Genomic DNA, 12,260 nt, shown 5'->3' with positions numbered 1-12,260 from the left:
TACACCGTGAAGGTAAACTTCTCTTCCAAGTGTAAGTTCAGCTCTGCTTGTTGCGTCTAGTTTGACATTGGCTAGAGAGAAAGGACAGCAGGCAGCGTGAAAAGTCAGATGACAAGCCTAATCTTTGGCTAAAGAGTCAAGGCCAGGGACAAGGAACCAAGTCCTATTTGGAGTGTCACCAGGAATTACTAATATCTGAGCCAAAGAGAGGCTGAAAGTTGTAGTAAGTTGTACCTGGGATTGTTTTACTCAGGTGTAGGGACTGCTACAAGCTGGATGTAGGCAGCTGGAACATCTTGCCTCTCCGTTTCCCCGCAGCTCATGTAGCACAAAGATAAGAGCAAGGGGCTGCCCAGAGGAGTTTCAAGATTAGTGAATTTCCCTTTAAAAGGCTTGACAAAGATATAAAACTTACATCGTGTTTCACTGCTGCATGGAGCACTTAATCTCCACTCCAGTGAAGAAAACAATGATCGTCCGCACGATTCCAGAAAAACCCAGACCTAACTCAGCCCGTTCCTCTGTGGAGGGGAGGTCTGGTTTCTCTTCGGTGATGGGAAGAACCAACAACCCCACCCCCACGCCCCGCCGATGAGCTTCCGAGGAGAAGGCAGACTCCGAGAGAAGCTGCCAGGCCACATCCAAGATGCTCATGTGCAGATCCGCCACGGCGGACCGGCCCCGTTCCCCGGGATCTCCAGCTCAGCCAGATCCAGCTGAGATGTTAAACAGACTCCATCAGTGACAGGAAGCCCGGCCAGCCCGGAGCCAACACGTCTGGTCTAATGAAAAGGCCTCTGGCTGGTCGCGCTGGAGGCAACAAGTACAAGCCTCTGAGATGCTCGAGGCACCTCCTCCGTCCTGTTTTCTCGGCAGCCTTGGCAGCCGCACTTGCGGCGGCGACACAAAGAAATGCTGAAGCGGCTGTGACCCGGGAGCCTACAATCCACAGAGGGCGGGAGAAAGAGGAGCCCCGTCCATTTCTTTTCAGCCTCCCGTCAGGGAGCGAGGCAACAGATCCAGGGGCGGTGGATTCTCGCCCGGTTTTGTAACCATCGAACGTTCGTGCAGCCCCTCCCAGCCGGGCCCTGCGCGAGGCGCCTTGGGCCGGGCAAAGAAGAGAATCCAGGCTTCGCCCTCCGCCAGCTCGGGCCCCAGAAAGGGGATGAGGGCAGCACACAAGACCCAGACAGACAGGGAAGGAGCGTCCAGAAAGGGCCGCATGGGGAAGCCAGGAGCGCACCCCTCCCCAAACCAGCTGCCCCCTACGGCTGGCTGGACGGGATGGCGCTGGGAGCCGCAGCATGTGCATCCTCGCCGCCCTGGGGAATTCAGTCTCGTGCGGGGCGCAAAGGAAGGAATGGAAACCCCTCCACGCCCAGAGCCGCGTGGCCAGTGGCCGCAGTGTGGACGAACCGCAGAAATAGCACAGTGGAGCACTTGAAGTGGGTGGTTGAAGCACAGGATTTCACCAGAGTGGGGAGGAGTGAAATTCAATGTTCCAGCCAGAGGGAGCGGGGCTCACAGAGACAGAGAGGCCAGGATGTTTAGGGCCTGCCCAGGTTAGGGAAGCGAGAGAACAGACGTGGGGACGGCCCGGAAGGGCCAGGGTGCAGAAGACAGATTTAGCCCATTCACCCTGCAGTCATTTTTAAACATTGTGGTGAAAAGCACAGGATGTCAAATTGAGCCTCTGAACCGTTTTTAAGTGGACCGTTCAGGAGTGTTAAGTATGTTCACTTTGCTGTGAAGCAGATCTCCAGAAGTGTTTCACCTTGCAAATGGGAAACTCTGAACCCGGTAAACAACAAACCCTCTCTCCTCCCTCCCCCGTGTGCCAGGTAACTCCCATTCTACCTCCTGTCTCTGTAAATCTCTGACTGTTCCAGGCACCTCATTTAAGTGGAATCCTACAGTATTTGTTTTTATTTTGGGGGGTGGGGGACTGGCTTACTTCACTTAACATGATATTGCTTCTGTAATATTTATTTATTTTTGAGAGACAGAGAGAGAGAAAACATGAGTGGGGGGGAGGGCAGAGAGAGAGGGAGACACAGAATCCGAAGCAGACTCCAGGCTCTGAGCTGTCAGCACAGAGCCCGATGTGGGGCTCGAACCCATGAACCGTGAGATCACGATCTGAGCCAACGTCCGACGCCTAACCCACTGAGCCACCCAGGCGCCCCAACATAAGGTCTTTAAGATTCATCCGTGTTGTAACATGTGACAGGATATCCTTCCTTCTCAAGGCTGAATCACATTCCATGATAAGTATTCATCACCTCTTGTTGATCTATTCACCTGTTGATAAACACTTGCGTTCCTTCTGCCTCTTGAGTATTGGGAATAGTGCTGCTATGAACATGGGTGTGCCAATATCTCTTTGAGTCCCTGCTTTCAGTCCTTTTGGGGACACACCCACAAGCAGGATTGCTGCATCGTATGGTAACTCCATTTTTAATTTTTGAGGAACCACCATACTGCTTTCTATAGTGGCATTTTAATTTGTAAGTGCATGAGGGTTCCGATTTCTCCACAGCCTCGCCAGCACTTGTTATTTTCTGTGTCCTTTAAAAAAAAACTTTTTGGTTATTTATTTGGAGAGAGAGAGAGAGAGAGAGCGTGCAAGCAGGGGAGGGGCAGAGAGAATGGGCAGAGTGAGAATCCCAAGCAGGCTCCGCGCTCTCAGCACAGAGCCTGGTACGGGGCTCGAACTCATGAACTGTGAGATCACGACCTGAGCCAAAATCACCCAGGCGCCCCTCTGTGCTTTTGATAGGGGGCATCCTTGTGCGTCTCAGCATCATTAGGTGTTTTTGAGCAGAGGCACGATGAAATCAGAGCTGCATGTTGGAGGTTCTTGCCGGCAGCAGAAAAGTCAAGAGGCAGAAGACGGTCAAAGCTTTGGCAGTGGTCAGACTGGAGGGAGGGACTCCTGAGGAGGAGGGCGGCAGTGGAAACCAGGGCCAGGAGGGAAAAGAAGTAGCGACTCGAGAGTCGAGACTCGACTCGAGACTCCGAGACTCGGGGCAGGAGAAGGGGGTGCCAGAGAGAGGGAGGAGCTAGACATGACTCGATTTGCAGGCACAAAAGACCAAGAAAATAGAGATACAATGAGAAAAGGAGGCTGGGAGTGGGTGCTGCTTGTGGGGAGGTGACGAGACGTGAGAGGTGCCCACAGGTGAAGGTTAGTTGTCAATGCAGGACAGAAGAGGGGCCAGGATTTGACACAATCATGGCATTCATTTGCACAACGCTTTCATTCACATGAGCCCCTCACTGCTCATGACACCTGGTGAGGTCAGCCCAAGCAGGTTGTCGTTTCCACCAGCCGAGCGATGAGAAGCCGGGAAGTACAAAGGACAAGTCAAGGCCACATCACATGTCAGGCAGCATCAGAGCCTGGGTAAGCTCCTGAGTCTGCCTCTAGTCCAGCGACCTCTTCTTTTCCTGAGATACGACTTCCCCAGGAGCGCACAGCAGGTCTGATCAGCGGAAGACACATTCATTTGACAAAGTTTTGAGTGCCAGGCAGTGTTCAAGGTGCTGGAGATTCACTAGTTAATAAAACAGACAGAACAGACATGATCCTGCCATCACGGAGCCTGGTGGAACAGGCCAGCTGGCCTTTTGGTGGTTTTCCTAGAAGACCAGAGAACCCCCCCCGGGAGAAGTGTCCCAAGGCAAATCTGTGCCCTGATGAAAGGCGTTCTCCTACACCTGTTCTTCTAACTAGAGCTGGACACACTTGCAGGCTTAACGGACCATATTCAGGATGACAGCCAAGGGGAACATTGCCTAGAATAAGTCCAAAAGTATTTAGGCACAAAGAGTACTTATAGTTGACTTCCAGGGAAAATATTTCTCTCCCCCCATTTTCCTTCCCTTTTACCTGAAACTCACCAGCCAAAGTCTGTCTTCTTCACTAAATACCAATAATCCATATCTACAAAGGTTTCCAGTATACCTGCGTTTACAGCGGCATTATTTACAGTAACGACAAGGTAGAAGCAACCCAATGTCCACCAACAGATGGATGGAGACACAAAATGTGGAAGGTACAGACCATGGAGTATTGTTCGGCTTGAAAAAGGAAGGCAATGTTGTCACATGCCGCAACACGGATGAGCCTTGAAGACATCGCGCTGAGTGACATAAGCCAGTCACAAAAAGGCAAATATTGCATGATTCCACTATGTATGTATGCATGATCCCACGTATCTAATTAAATTCATAGAGACAAAGTAGAATAGTAATTACCAGGGTCTGGGGAGGGAAGGGGGTTACTGTGGTGGGTACAGAGTTTCAGTTCAGAATGATGAGGACTTCCTGGAGATGCGGGGTGATGGCTTCTGCACAATATTATGAATGTAGATATGGTCCCGGAACCTTACACTGAAAATGGCTAAAGTAGTCCATTTCGTGTTCTGTATTTTACCCTGCTGCCAGTAGGAAAGTCAGCAAATCACTTCCCCGTCTTGTCCTTGTCATCATCTTTAACAAGAGGGGCCGACTAGATGCTTCTGGGTCTACATCTAATGTTTCCGCGGCAACCACTGTAAGGCAGATGCCTGGTGGGCAGGATTTCACCACCAGATCAACGGGGTTCTCCCCACTGGCCTCTCTCCCAGCTGCCGCATTCTCTCAGCTGCTTCACAGACAGCTAAACATCAGGGCCAAATCTTGGGCCTCTCTGCATCTCACAGCATCACCAGCCACTCGGAGGCACCGTCCTTCAAGTCACCGTTTGCTCTTCTGTAAAGCTGACATCAAAGGTCCTAACTCTCCAGGGTCCTGAAAATGTGCCACGAAGTAGTATATCCCAACTGCTCTTGTCTTGGGCCACTCCCCCCACCAGTTAAATGTCCTCACCCAACTCCCAGACTCCTGCCTGCCCTCCACTCCCCTCCAGCTCACCTCTCAGGTTGCAGCCAGAACGTCTTTCTAGACCGCGCACACGATAACCCCCTGGTTGCCTATAGTCCGTCTCCACTGACCTCGGGAGAAAATCCACATCCATAGCTGGTCTCGGCTGCTCTCTCTGGCCCTCTCTCTACCGCCCCGTGCCCTGAGTTCCAGCCACACAGAGTTCCAGCCCCCGGCTCTTTGGGGCCTGTGAGTCTTCCCACACATTTCGTCCACCATAGGAAAGACCCTCCCCTCTCCCGCATTTTGCCTGACAACACATATTCATTCTCAGCTAGCTTCTCTGAAGCCCCACCTGACCGCCACCACCAGCACGCACAGCCCCACCTTGTGTCCCTGGGGACCCCTATGGTTTTCCTGCCCTTTGCTTACTGGATTGTTTCTGTGCATTGCCTTTGTTTCAATTTTGGCTTTAACAGCTTTACTAATGTACAATCGACATGTCATAGGCTGTGCATATGTAAGTGTACACACCCATAAAAGAATCACCACAATTAAGAAAAAGGATTTGTCTCTCCCCCCCCAAATTTCCCTGTGTCCCCTTGTGTGTCTTCTTCCGGCCTTCCCTGACTTGTCTCTCATTTGCAGGCAACCACTGATTGGTTCTCTGTCATCATATATTAGTTAACATTTTCTAGAATTTTATATAAATGTAATCATACAGTATATACTCTTTTTTGCCTGCCTTTTTTTCCCCCCAGCCTAATTATTTTGAGATTCATCCATGTAGTAGCAATCGTTCATCCTTTTTCTTTTATTGTTGAGTAGTATTCTACTGTCAGCGTATCAGTTTGTGTATCCATTTATTGTTTTAATATATATTTTTAAAACTTTTTTAATGTTTTATTTATTTTTGAGACAGAGAGAGACAGAGCATGAGCAGGGGAGGGGCAGAGAGAGAGGGAGACACAGAATCCGAAGCAGGCTCCAGGCTCTGAGCTGTCAGCACAGAGCCCAACGTGGGGCTCAAACTCACAAACCACGAAATCATGACCTGAGCCAAAGTCGGATGCTTAACTGACTGAGCCACCCAGGCACCCCTTGTTTTAATATATTTTTAATGTTTATTTATTTTTGAGAGAGAGAGAGACAGAGCGTGAGCAGGGGAGGGGCAGAGAGGGAGACACAGAATCGGAAGCAGGCTCCAGGCTCTGAGCCATCAGCACAGAGACCGATGCGGGGCTCAAACTCACGGATCATAAGATCATGACCTGAGCAAGTCGGACATTAAACCGAGTGAGCCACCCAGGAGCCTTTATCCTTTTATTGTTGATGGACATTTGTATTTTTTCCTGTTTGTATGAACATATGCTTTCATTTCTCCCAGGTAAATCTGGCTGCATCAGATAGCAGTATATGTCTAACTTTTTAAACAAAGTGCCAAACTGGTTTCCAAAGTGGTTGTGCCATTTTAACATTCTCACCGGGAGTGTATGAGAGTTCCATCCTCATCAACACTGGGTATGGTCAACCTCTTTAATTTTATTTTTTTTTAATTTTATTTTAATTTTATTTTTTTTATGTTTATTTTTGAGACAGAAAGACAGAGCATGAGCAGGGGAAGGGCAGAGAGAGGGAGACACAGAATCCGAAGCAGGCTCCAGGCTCTGAGCCATCAGCACAGATCCCAATGCAGGGCTCGAACCCATGGACCTCGAGATCATGACCTGAGTCAAGGTTGGCTGCTCAATTGACTGAGCCATGCAGGCGCCCCTAATTTTAGCCATTTAGTTATGTAATCGTGTCTTATTATGGTTTTATGTTACATTTTTCTAATGACTGATGATGTTGAGCATCTTTTCACATCTTATTTATTATCCATACATCTTGTGCAGTGAAGTGCTTGCTCAAAAAGTTTTATTTTTTAGTTTTATTTATTTTAATTTATTTACTTATCTTGAGAGAGAGAGAGAGAATATCCTAAGCAGACCCTTCACTGTCAGCACAGAGCCTGATGCAGGGCTCGATCCCACAAACTGTGAGGCCCCAACCTAAGCCAAAACCGAGAGTCAGACGCTCAACCAACTGAGCCACCCCAGGAGCCCCGTGTTCAAAACGTTTTAAAAGAAAACAATTTGTGAAAGCTAAACCTGTTAGGTAAATGCTGTCATGAACTTGATTTCTGTGCTTTATTCCACTGTCTACAGGTGTTGTCGTTATTTTGTCACATTTGAAAAAACCGTGGTAAAATATATACAACACAAGGCTTGCATTGTCACCATTTTTACCTGTCCAGTTCAGTGGCACTAAGCACGCCATCTCTTTGTTGTGCGGCCATCCCCACCGTCCATCTTCAGAGCTTTTTTCATCATTCCGAATTGAAACTCGGTCCGCAGTAAACACTAACCCTCCACCACTCCCCGCATCCCTCAGCCTCTGGCAACCACCATTCTGCTGTCTCTGAAAGTGGCTACTCTAGGATGTCTCAAATGAATCACGCGGTATTTGTCCTTTTGTGACTGGCTTATGTCACTTAGTACAATGTCTTCCAGGCTGGTCCATATTGTAGCATATGCCAGAATTCCCTTCCTTTTTAAGGCGGAATCATATTCTTTTACATGTACATACATTCTGGTCATCCATTCGTCCATCAGCAGACACCTGGGTTGCTCCCACCTTTTGGGTTATTGTGAACAACACGGTCACAAACATGAGTGTACAGATATTTCTGTCCCTTATTAATTGCATTTTTAATTTTGCAATAAATTTTTTTAAGCAGCTGCGTTTTAATGGCTGTATCCCATTGCCTATAACAGAGCCTGACACATAGCAAGCATTTAAATAACATATGCGATGGGGCACCCGGGTGGCTCCGTCGGTTAAGCATCTGACTCTTGGTCTCAGCTCCGGTCTTGATCTCAGGGTTGTGAATTCAAGCCTCATCTTGGGCTCAGTGCTGGGTGTGAAGCCTGCTTCAAAAAACAAACAAACAGCCTACTTCAAAAAAAAAAAAAAAAATATATATATATATATAGAACTAACAGCCAAATGAGTGAATGAATGAGTGAGTGATTCCCACCACACTGGACACCAACTCAGACGGAGCTACATCGTTGTCCTGTAGGTGGCACTCACGGTGTCTTACCACCAGGCTGCTGAGTCTGTGAAGGAACTGATCTCTTTGGATCCCTTCCAGGAAGTGAAGCAAACACTTCCCCAGACTGGCTTTGTCACCCTTGCCACCACTTGTTGCCCCACGGGAGGCCCAGCTGCCTGAAGTCTCTGGGTTAGTCACAAGCCACGAACTCAAGGGGAGGCATAGCTGAGACGAGTCACAGAAGGAATTCTCTCCTCTGGGGAACCACTCACCGCATTCCTTCCCATGAAATAATAACAACATCAATAGCTAACATATTTGTGGGCTTACTCCGTGGCAGGTGCTCTGTAAGCAATATCTCATTTAACTGATAAATACCCCTGAATTAGGCACTGTAAGATTCTTTGCTCTGCAAAACAAAAAAAGCAAAGGCAAAGAGAAGTTAACTAACTTACCCATGGTCATCTAGCTGGGAAATGGAAGCACCAGGATCTGAATCTCTAGAACCTACCAGGCAGAAGAAAAACAAAAACAAAACAAAACAAAAAAACCCCACAACCAACCACTCGGGCTGAGAGCACTTTTCAATAAATTATGCTGTAGTTAACCAAGATCCTTCTGAATAGTTTTTCTAAGTTTGAATAATATTTATTGAATGCGTTTTGACCAACGCACACGCCAATGTTAAGTCACGTAATCCCACCAAAAAAGATAATCACTTAACATATTAAAATGTTTCCTCCCAGTTTTTCCCCCTACTCCTGTATTTTAAGTTAGTTGATATAATGAGTGTCTTTATTCTATTAAGAAAGAGGCAAAGGGAGGTGGGGAGGGCAGGGTGCCTGGTTGATTTAGTCAGTTAAAGGTCCAACTCTTGATCTCAACTTGGGTGTTTTTTTTTTTTTTTTTTTTTTTTATTTACATCCAAGTTGGGGTGCCTGGGTGGCTCAGTCGGTTGAGTGTCCGACCTCGGCTCAGGTCACGATCTCACGGTCTTTGAGGTGGAGCCCCGCGTCGGGCTCTGTGCTATTAGCTCAGAGCCTGGAGCCTGCTTTGGATTCTGTGTCTCCTTCTCTGTCTGCCCCTCCTCCACTCATGCGCTGTCTCTCTCTGTCTCAGAAATAAATAAGCATGTTTAAAAAATTTACACCGAAGTTAGTTAGCAGATAGTGCAACAATGGTCAACTCAGGTTTTAATCTCGGGGTTGTGAGTTCAAGCCCCGTGTTGGGCTCTGCACTGGGCACGAAGCCTAATTAAAAACAAAAAAAAAAGAGGCATGGGTCCTCTCTTGGCACACGTGCCGTTTGCACCCACTCCTCCTGCCTTCTCTCCAGTAGGTCTCTACCACGTGCCCACCAAGTGATACAGTAAAATCGGGAACGTTAGCGTGCGGTAAGAATGATGGCATTGACAGTGAACATCCACCCTGTGCCAGGCATCGGGCCGAGGAAGCACCTCACATATGTGATCTCATGTGGTTCTCTCTCCCCTGCCCATATTCCATGGGAACCATTATTACGCTCATTTTACTCATGAGCAATCCGAGGCCTAAGATTTAACACGTGGCTCTGTCTCTTCCCTTTCCTTCCTGAATAACTCAGTCCGACCGGCCGAGGCCTAGAAAGGTAGGTGTCCACACAGAGGGTGGCAAGGGGTCTAGACTGGGGTGCCGGAGCCCCTTCTTCACCCCGAGCAGATGCAAAGCCTGTCTGCAGGAGGGTAGAAGGGCTTCTTGGGTCAGGGGGTGACTCGGTGTGGGGTATTAGGCCCTGAACGGGGTGCCCCAGCGCGAGATGTCAGAACCAGAGCAGATCGAGGAGGGAGCCCATGCAGAAGTTGTGGGGGGACAGCATGGGGTATGAGATCCTGAGCAGGGTACGGAAGGGGCTGTGGGGTGCTGGAGCCCAAGCCAGGTGAGGACGGCTTCCCTACGGAGGAGGGATCCAGTGGTGGTAAGAGACTGGTTACCAGAAGCAGAGGTTAAGTACTCATATTACAGACCATGCAAGCCAGATGTCCCTCTGTTGGGCAAAAGAGTCAAAAAAGTAAAGGGAGGGCACTAGGACGGATCCTGTGGGTCTAGATCGCCACTGGGGTCTTGGTATGAGGTCACTGTTTGCAACACTACAGGCAGACACAGAAATAGATGATGTATATGTATAGATGTAGACGTACAAACATATCTTGATGTACATCCTTAGCTCTGTCCGCTGAGAGGGCCTGGGGGCCACAACGCCCCACCCGTAACAAGCATACCTACCCCCCAAATCTCAGTTTCTGAATTCATTCTCTGCTAAAAAGAACCAGCAACTACGGGGACAAATGGCCGAGAGAAGATACAAACCACCTAGAATATTCGCATACTCTTCGTGCAGGAAAGTGCTCAAAGATTGATGGGGACGTTCCAAAAGGACGCAGCAGCCAGCTCCAAGAGGCCTGACGGAGGACAATTTGAGTGTCAAAATAAAACACGACAAACATGGATGACAACCCACGGAACAGCACAGGGATCCGTGATGCCGCACCCCTGTAAATAAATAGACAAGTGAACTAAAGGTGCATGAAAAACAGGTTTCTTTTTTTTTTTTTTTTTTTAACGTTTATTTATTTTTGGGACAGAGAGAGACAGAGCATGAACGGGGGAGGGGCAGAAAGAGAGGGAGATACAGAATCTGAAACAGGCTCCAGGCTCTGAGCCATCAGCCCAGAGCCCGACGAGGGGCTCGAACTCACGGACCTCGAGATCATGACCTGAGCTGAAGTCGGACGCTTAACCGACTGAGCCACCCAGGTGCCCCGCAAAACAGGTTTCAAAGGACTTCCCCACAAAACGTGCAATAATTGCAATGGAAAAAAGTGACTTTACAGTGGACAGAGCTTGGCAGACATGGGCTTCATCAAATGGCAAGAGCAATCATTCCAGTAATGGTTCCAAGTGGAATCGGGGAACGGGCCCGACAGGCCCGACAGGCGCACGTTGTGTGCGTGAACACAACGCAGTCACTTCTGTGATGTTCCTGCCAAAGACTCATAGACCGAATCCAATCAAGAGGAAACCTTAGACAAGCCCAAACTGAGGACAGTCCACAAAACAACTGACGTGTAATGCACAGCAGCGTGAAGCAGGGTTACGCAGGTCAAGGCTGAAGAACAAGTTCACATCGAGCCAAATGCAACGTGTGACCCTCGGTGAGATCCTTTGCTATAAAGAACGTTATTGGAACGAATGATAGCTCTCCAGGTATGGCGGTATTAATGTCCACGTCCTGATTTTGATGGCTGCGTCCTACACAAGTAGAAGGTTCTTATTGGTGGGAAATACATGCTAAGGCACTGGGGCACCATGTAGCATCAGGCCAGCAACTTACTGTTGAGGGCTCAGCAGGGGAAAAAAGGAATTTTTTTTTGTTTTACTTGCAACTTTTCCGTAGGTCTTTGACACTTAAAAAATTTTTTTTATGTTTTTATTTTATTTTTGAGAGAGAGAGAGAGAGAGAGAGACAGAGCATGAGCAGGGGAGGGGCAGAGAGAGGGGGGGGGAGGAGTAGAATCCAAAGCAGGCTCCAGGCTCCAGGCTCTGAGCTGTCAGCAAAGAGCCCGACACAGGGCCTGAACCCACGAACCGTGAGATCATGACCTGAGCTGAAGTCGGACACTCAACCGACTGAGCCACCCAGGCGCCCCATTGACTTTTTTTTTTTTTTTAAGATGAATGACCATATCCAAGGTCACCTAACTAGTTAGAGGCAAGATTCAAACCCAGGTCTAGAAACCAAGCTCTCCACGTCTACTCGGAGTTGTTAGTTCACTCTTCTGTAGGACGACAGTTCATTCTGGCCTGGGGAGGCGGGCTGGGGGTGGGAGCCCCCTTAAGCTAGCCTCTATGTCTTTAGAAATGTCCCCATCGATCTTTGAGCACGTCTTCATAACAACAGAATATTGTAGGCTCCTCTTGTCCTCTCCTCGCTCCAGCCGTTTGCCCTAGGAGCGCGGGTTCCTTCCGGCCGAGGTGGACACATGTTTTGCACAAATGTTTTCAACCGGTTCATCCTCTGGAGTTCACGTGCCGCTCAGTCACCGAAACTGAGGGCACTGTGCCAAGGAAAGCAAAGTTCCCAGCCCTCTGTGCTATCGCAGCTTCCTGGGCTGCTCCAGATCTGCCTCCAGGGATAGCTGAGCTGAGTCTGGCCCCCTAGAGGGGTCTGGCCCCTTCCCACATGAGGGCTGAGGCCGGAGGGGCTCAGGCCCAGAAGGCCGCAGAAGCAGCGAAGGACTAAACGTGCTGGGGACCCTGCA

The 12,260-nt window shown here is 48.9% G+C and overlaps 1 long non-coding RNA gene across 1 annotated transcript; it reads left to right on the top strand.

Moving 5' to 3' along the window:
• Positions 1 to 9,462: 9,462 nt before the first annotated feature.
• Positions 9,463 to 10,519, top strand: LOC125923370 (uncharacterized). The gene is made up of 2 exons (XR_007458008.1): positions 9,463 to 9,589; positions 10,266 to 10,519. It is a non-coding gene; the product is annotated as an uncharacterized LOC125923370 (long non-coding RNA).
• The last annotated feature ends 1,741 nt before the right edge of the window (positions 10,520 to 12,260 follow it).

Source organism: Panthera uncia, chromosome B1, assembly GCF_023721935.1.
Source record: "Panthera uncia isolate 11264 chromosome B1, Puncia_PCG_1.0, whole genome shotgun sequence".
Taxonomy (NCBI): domain Eukaryota; kingdom Metazoa; phylum Chordata; class Mammalia; order Carnivora; family Felidae; genus Panthera; species Panthera uncia.
This window is presented reverse-complemented; position numbering and strand designations above follow the sequence as displayed.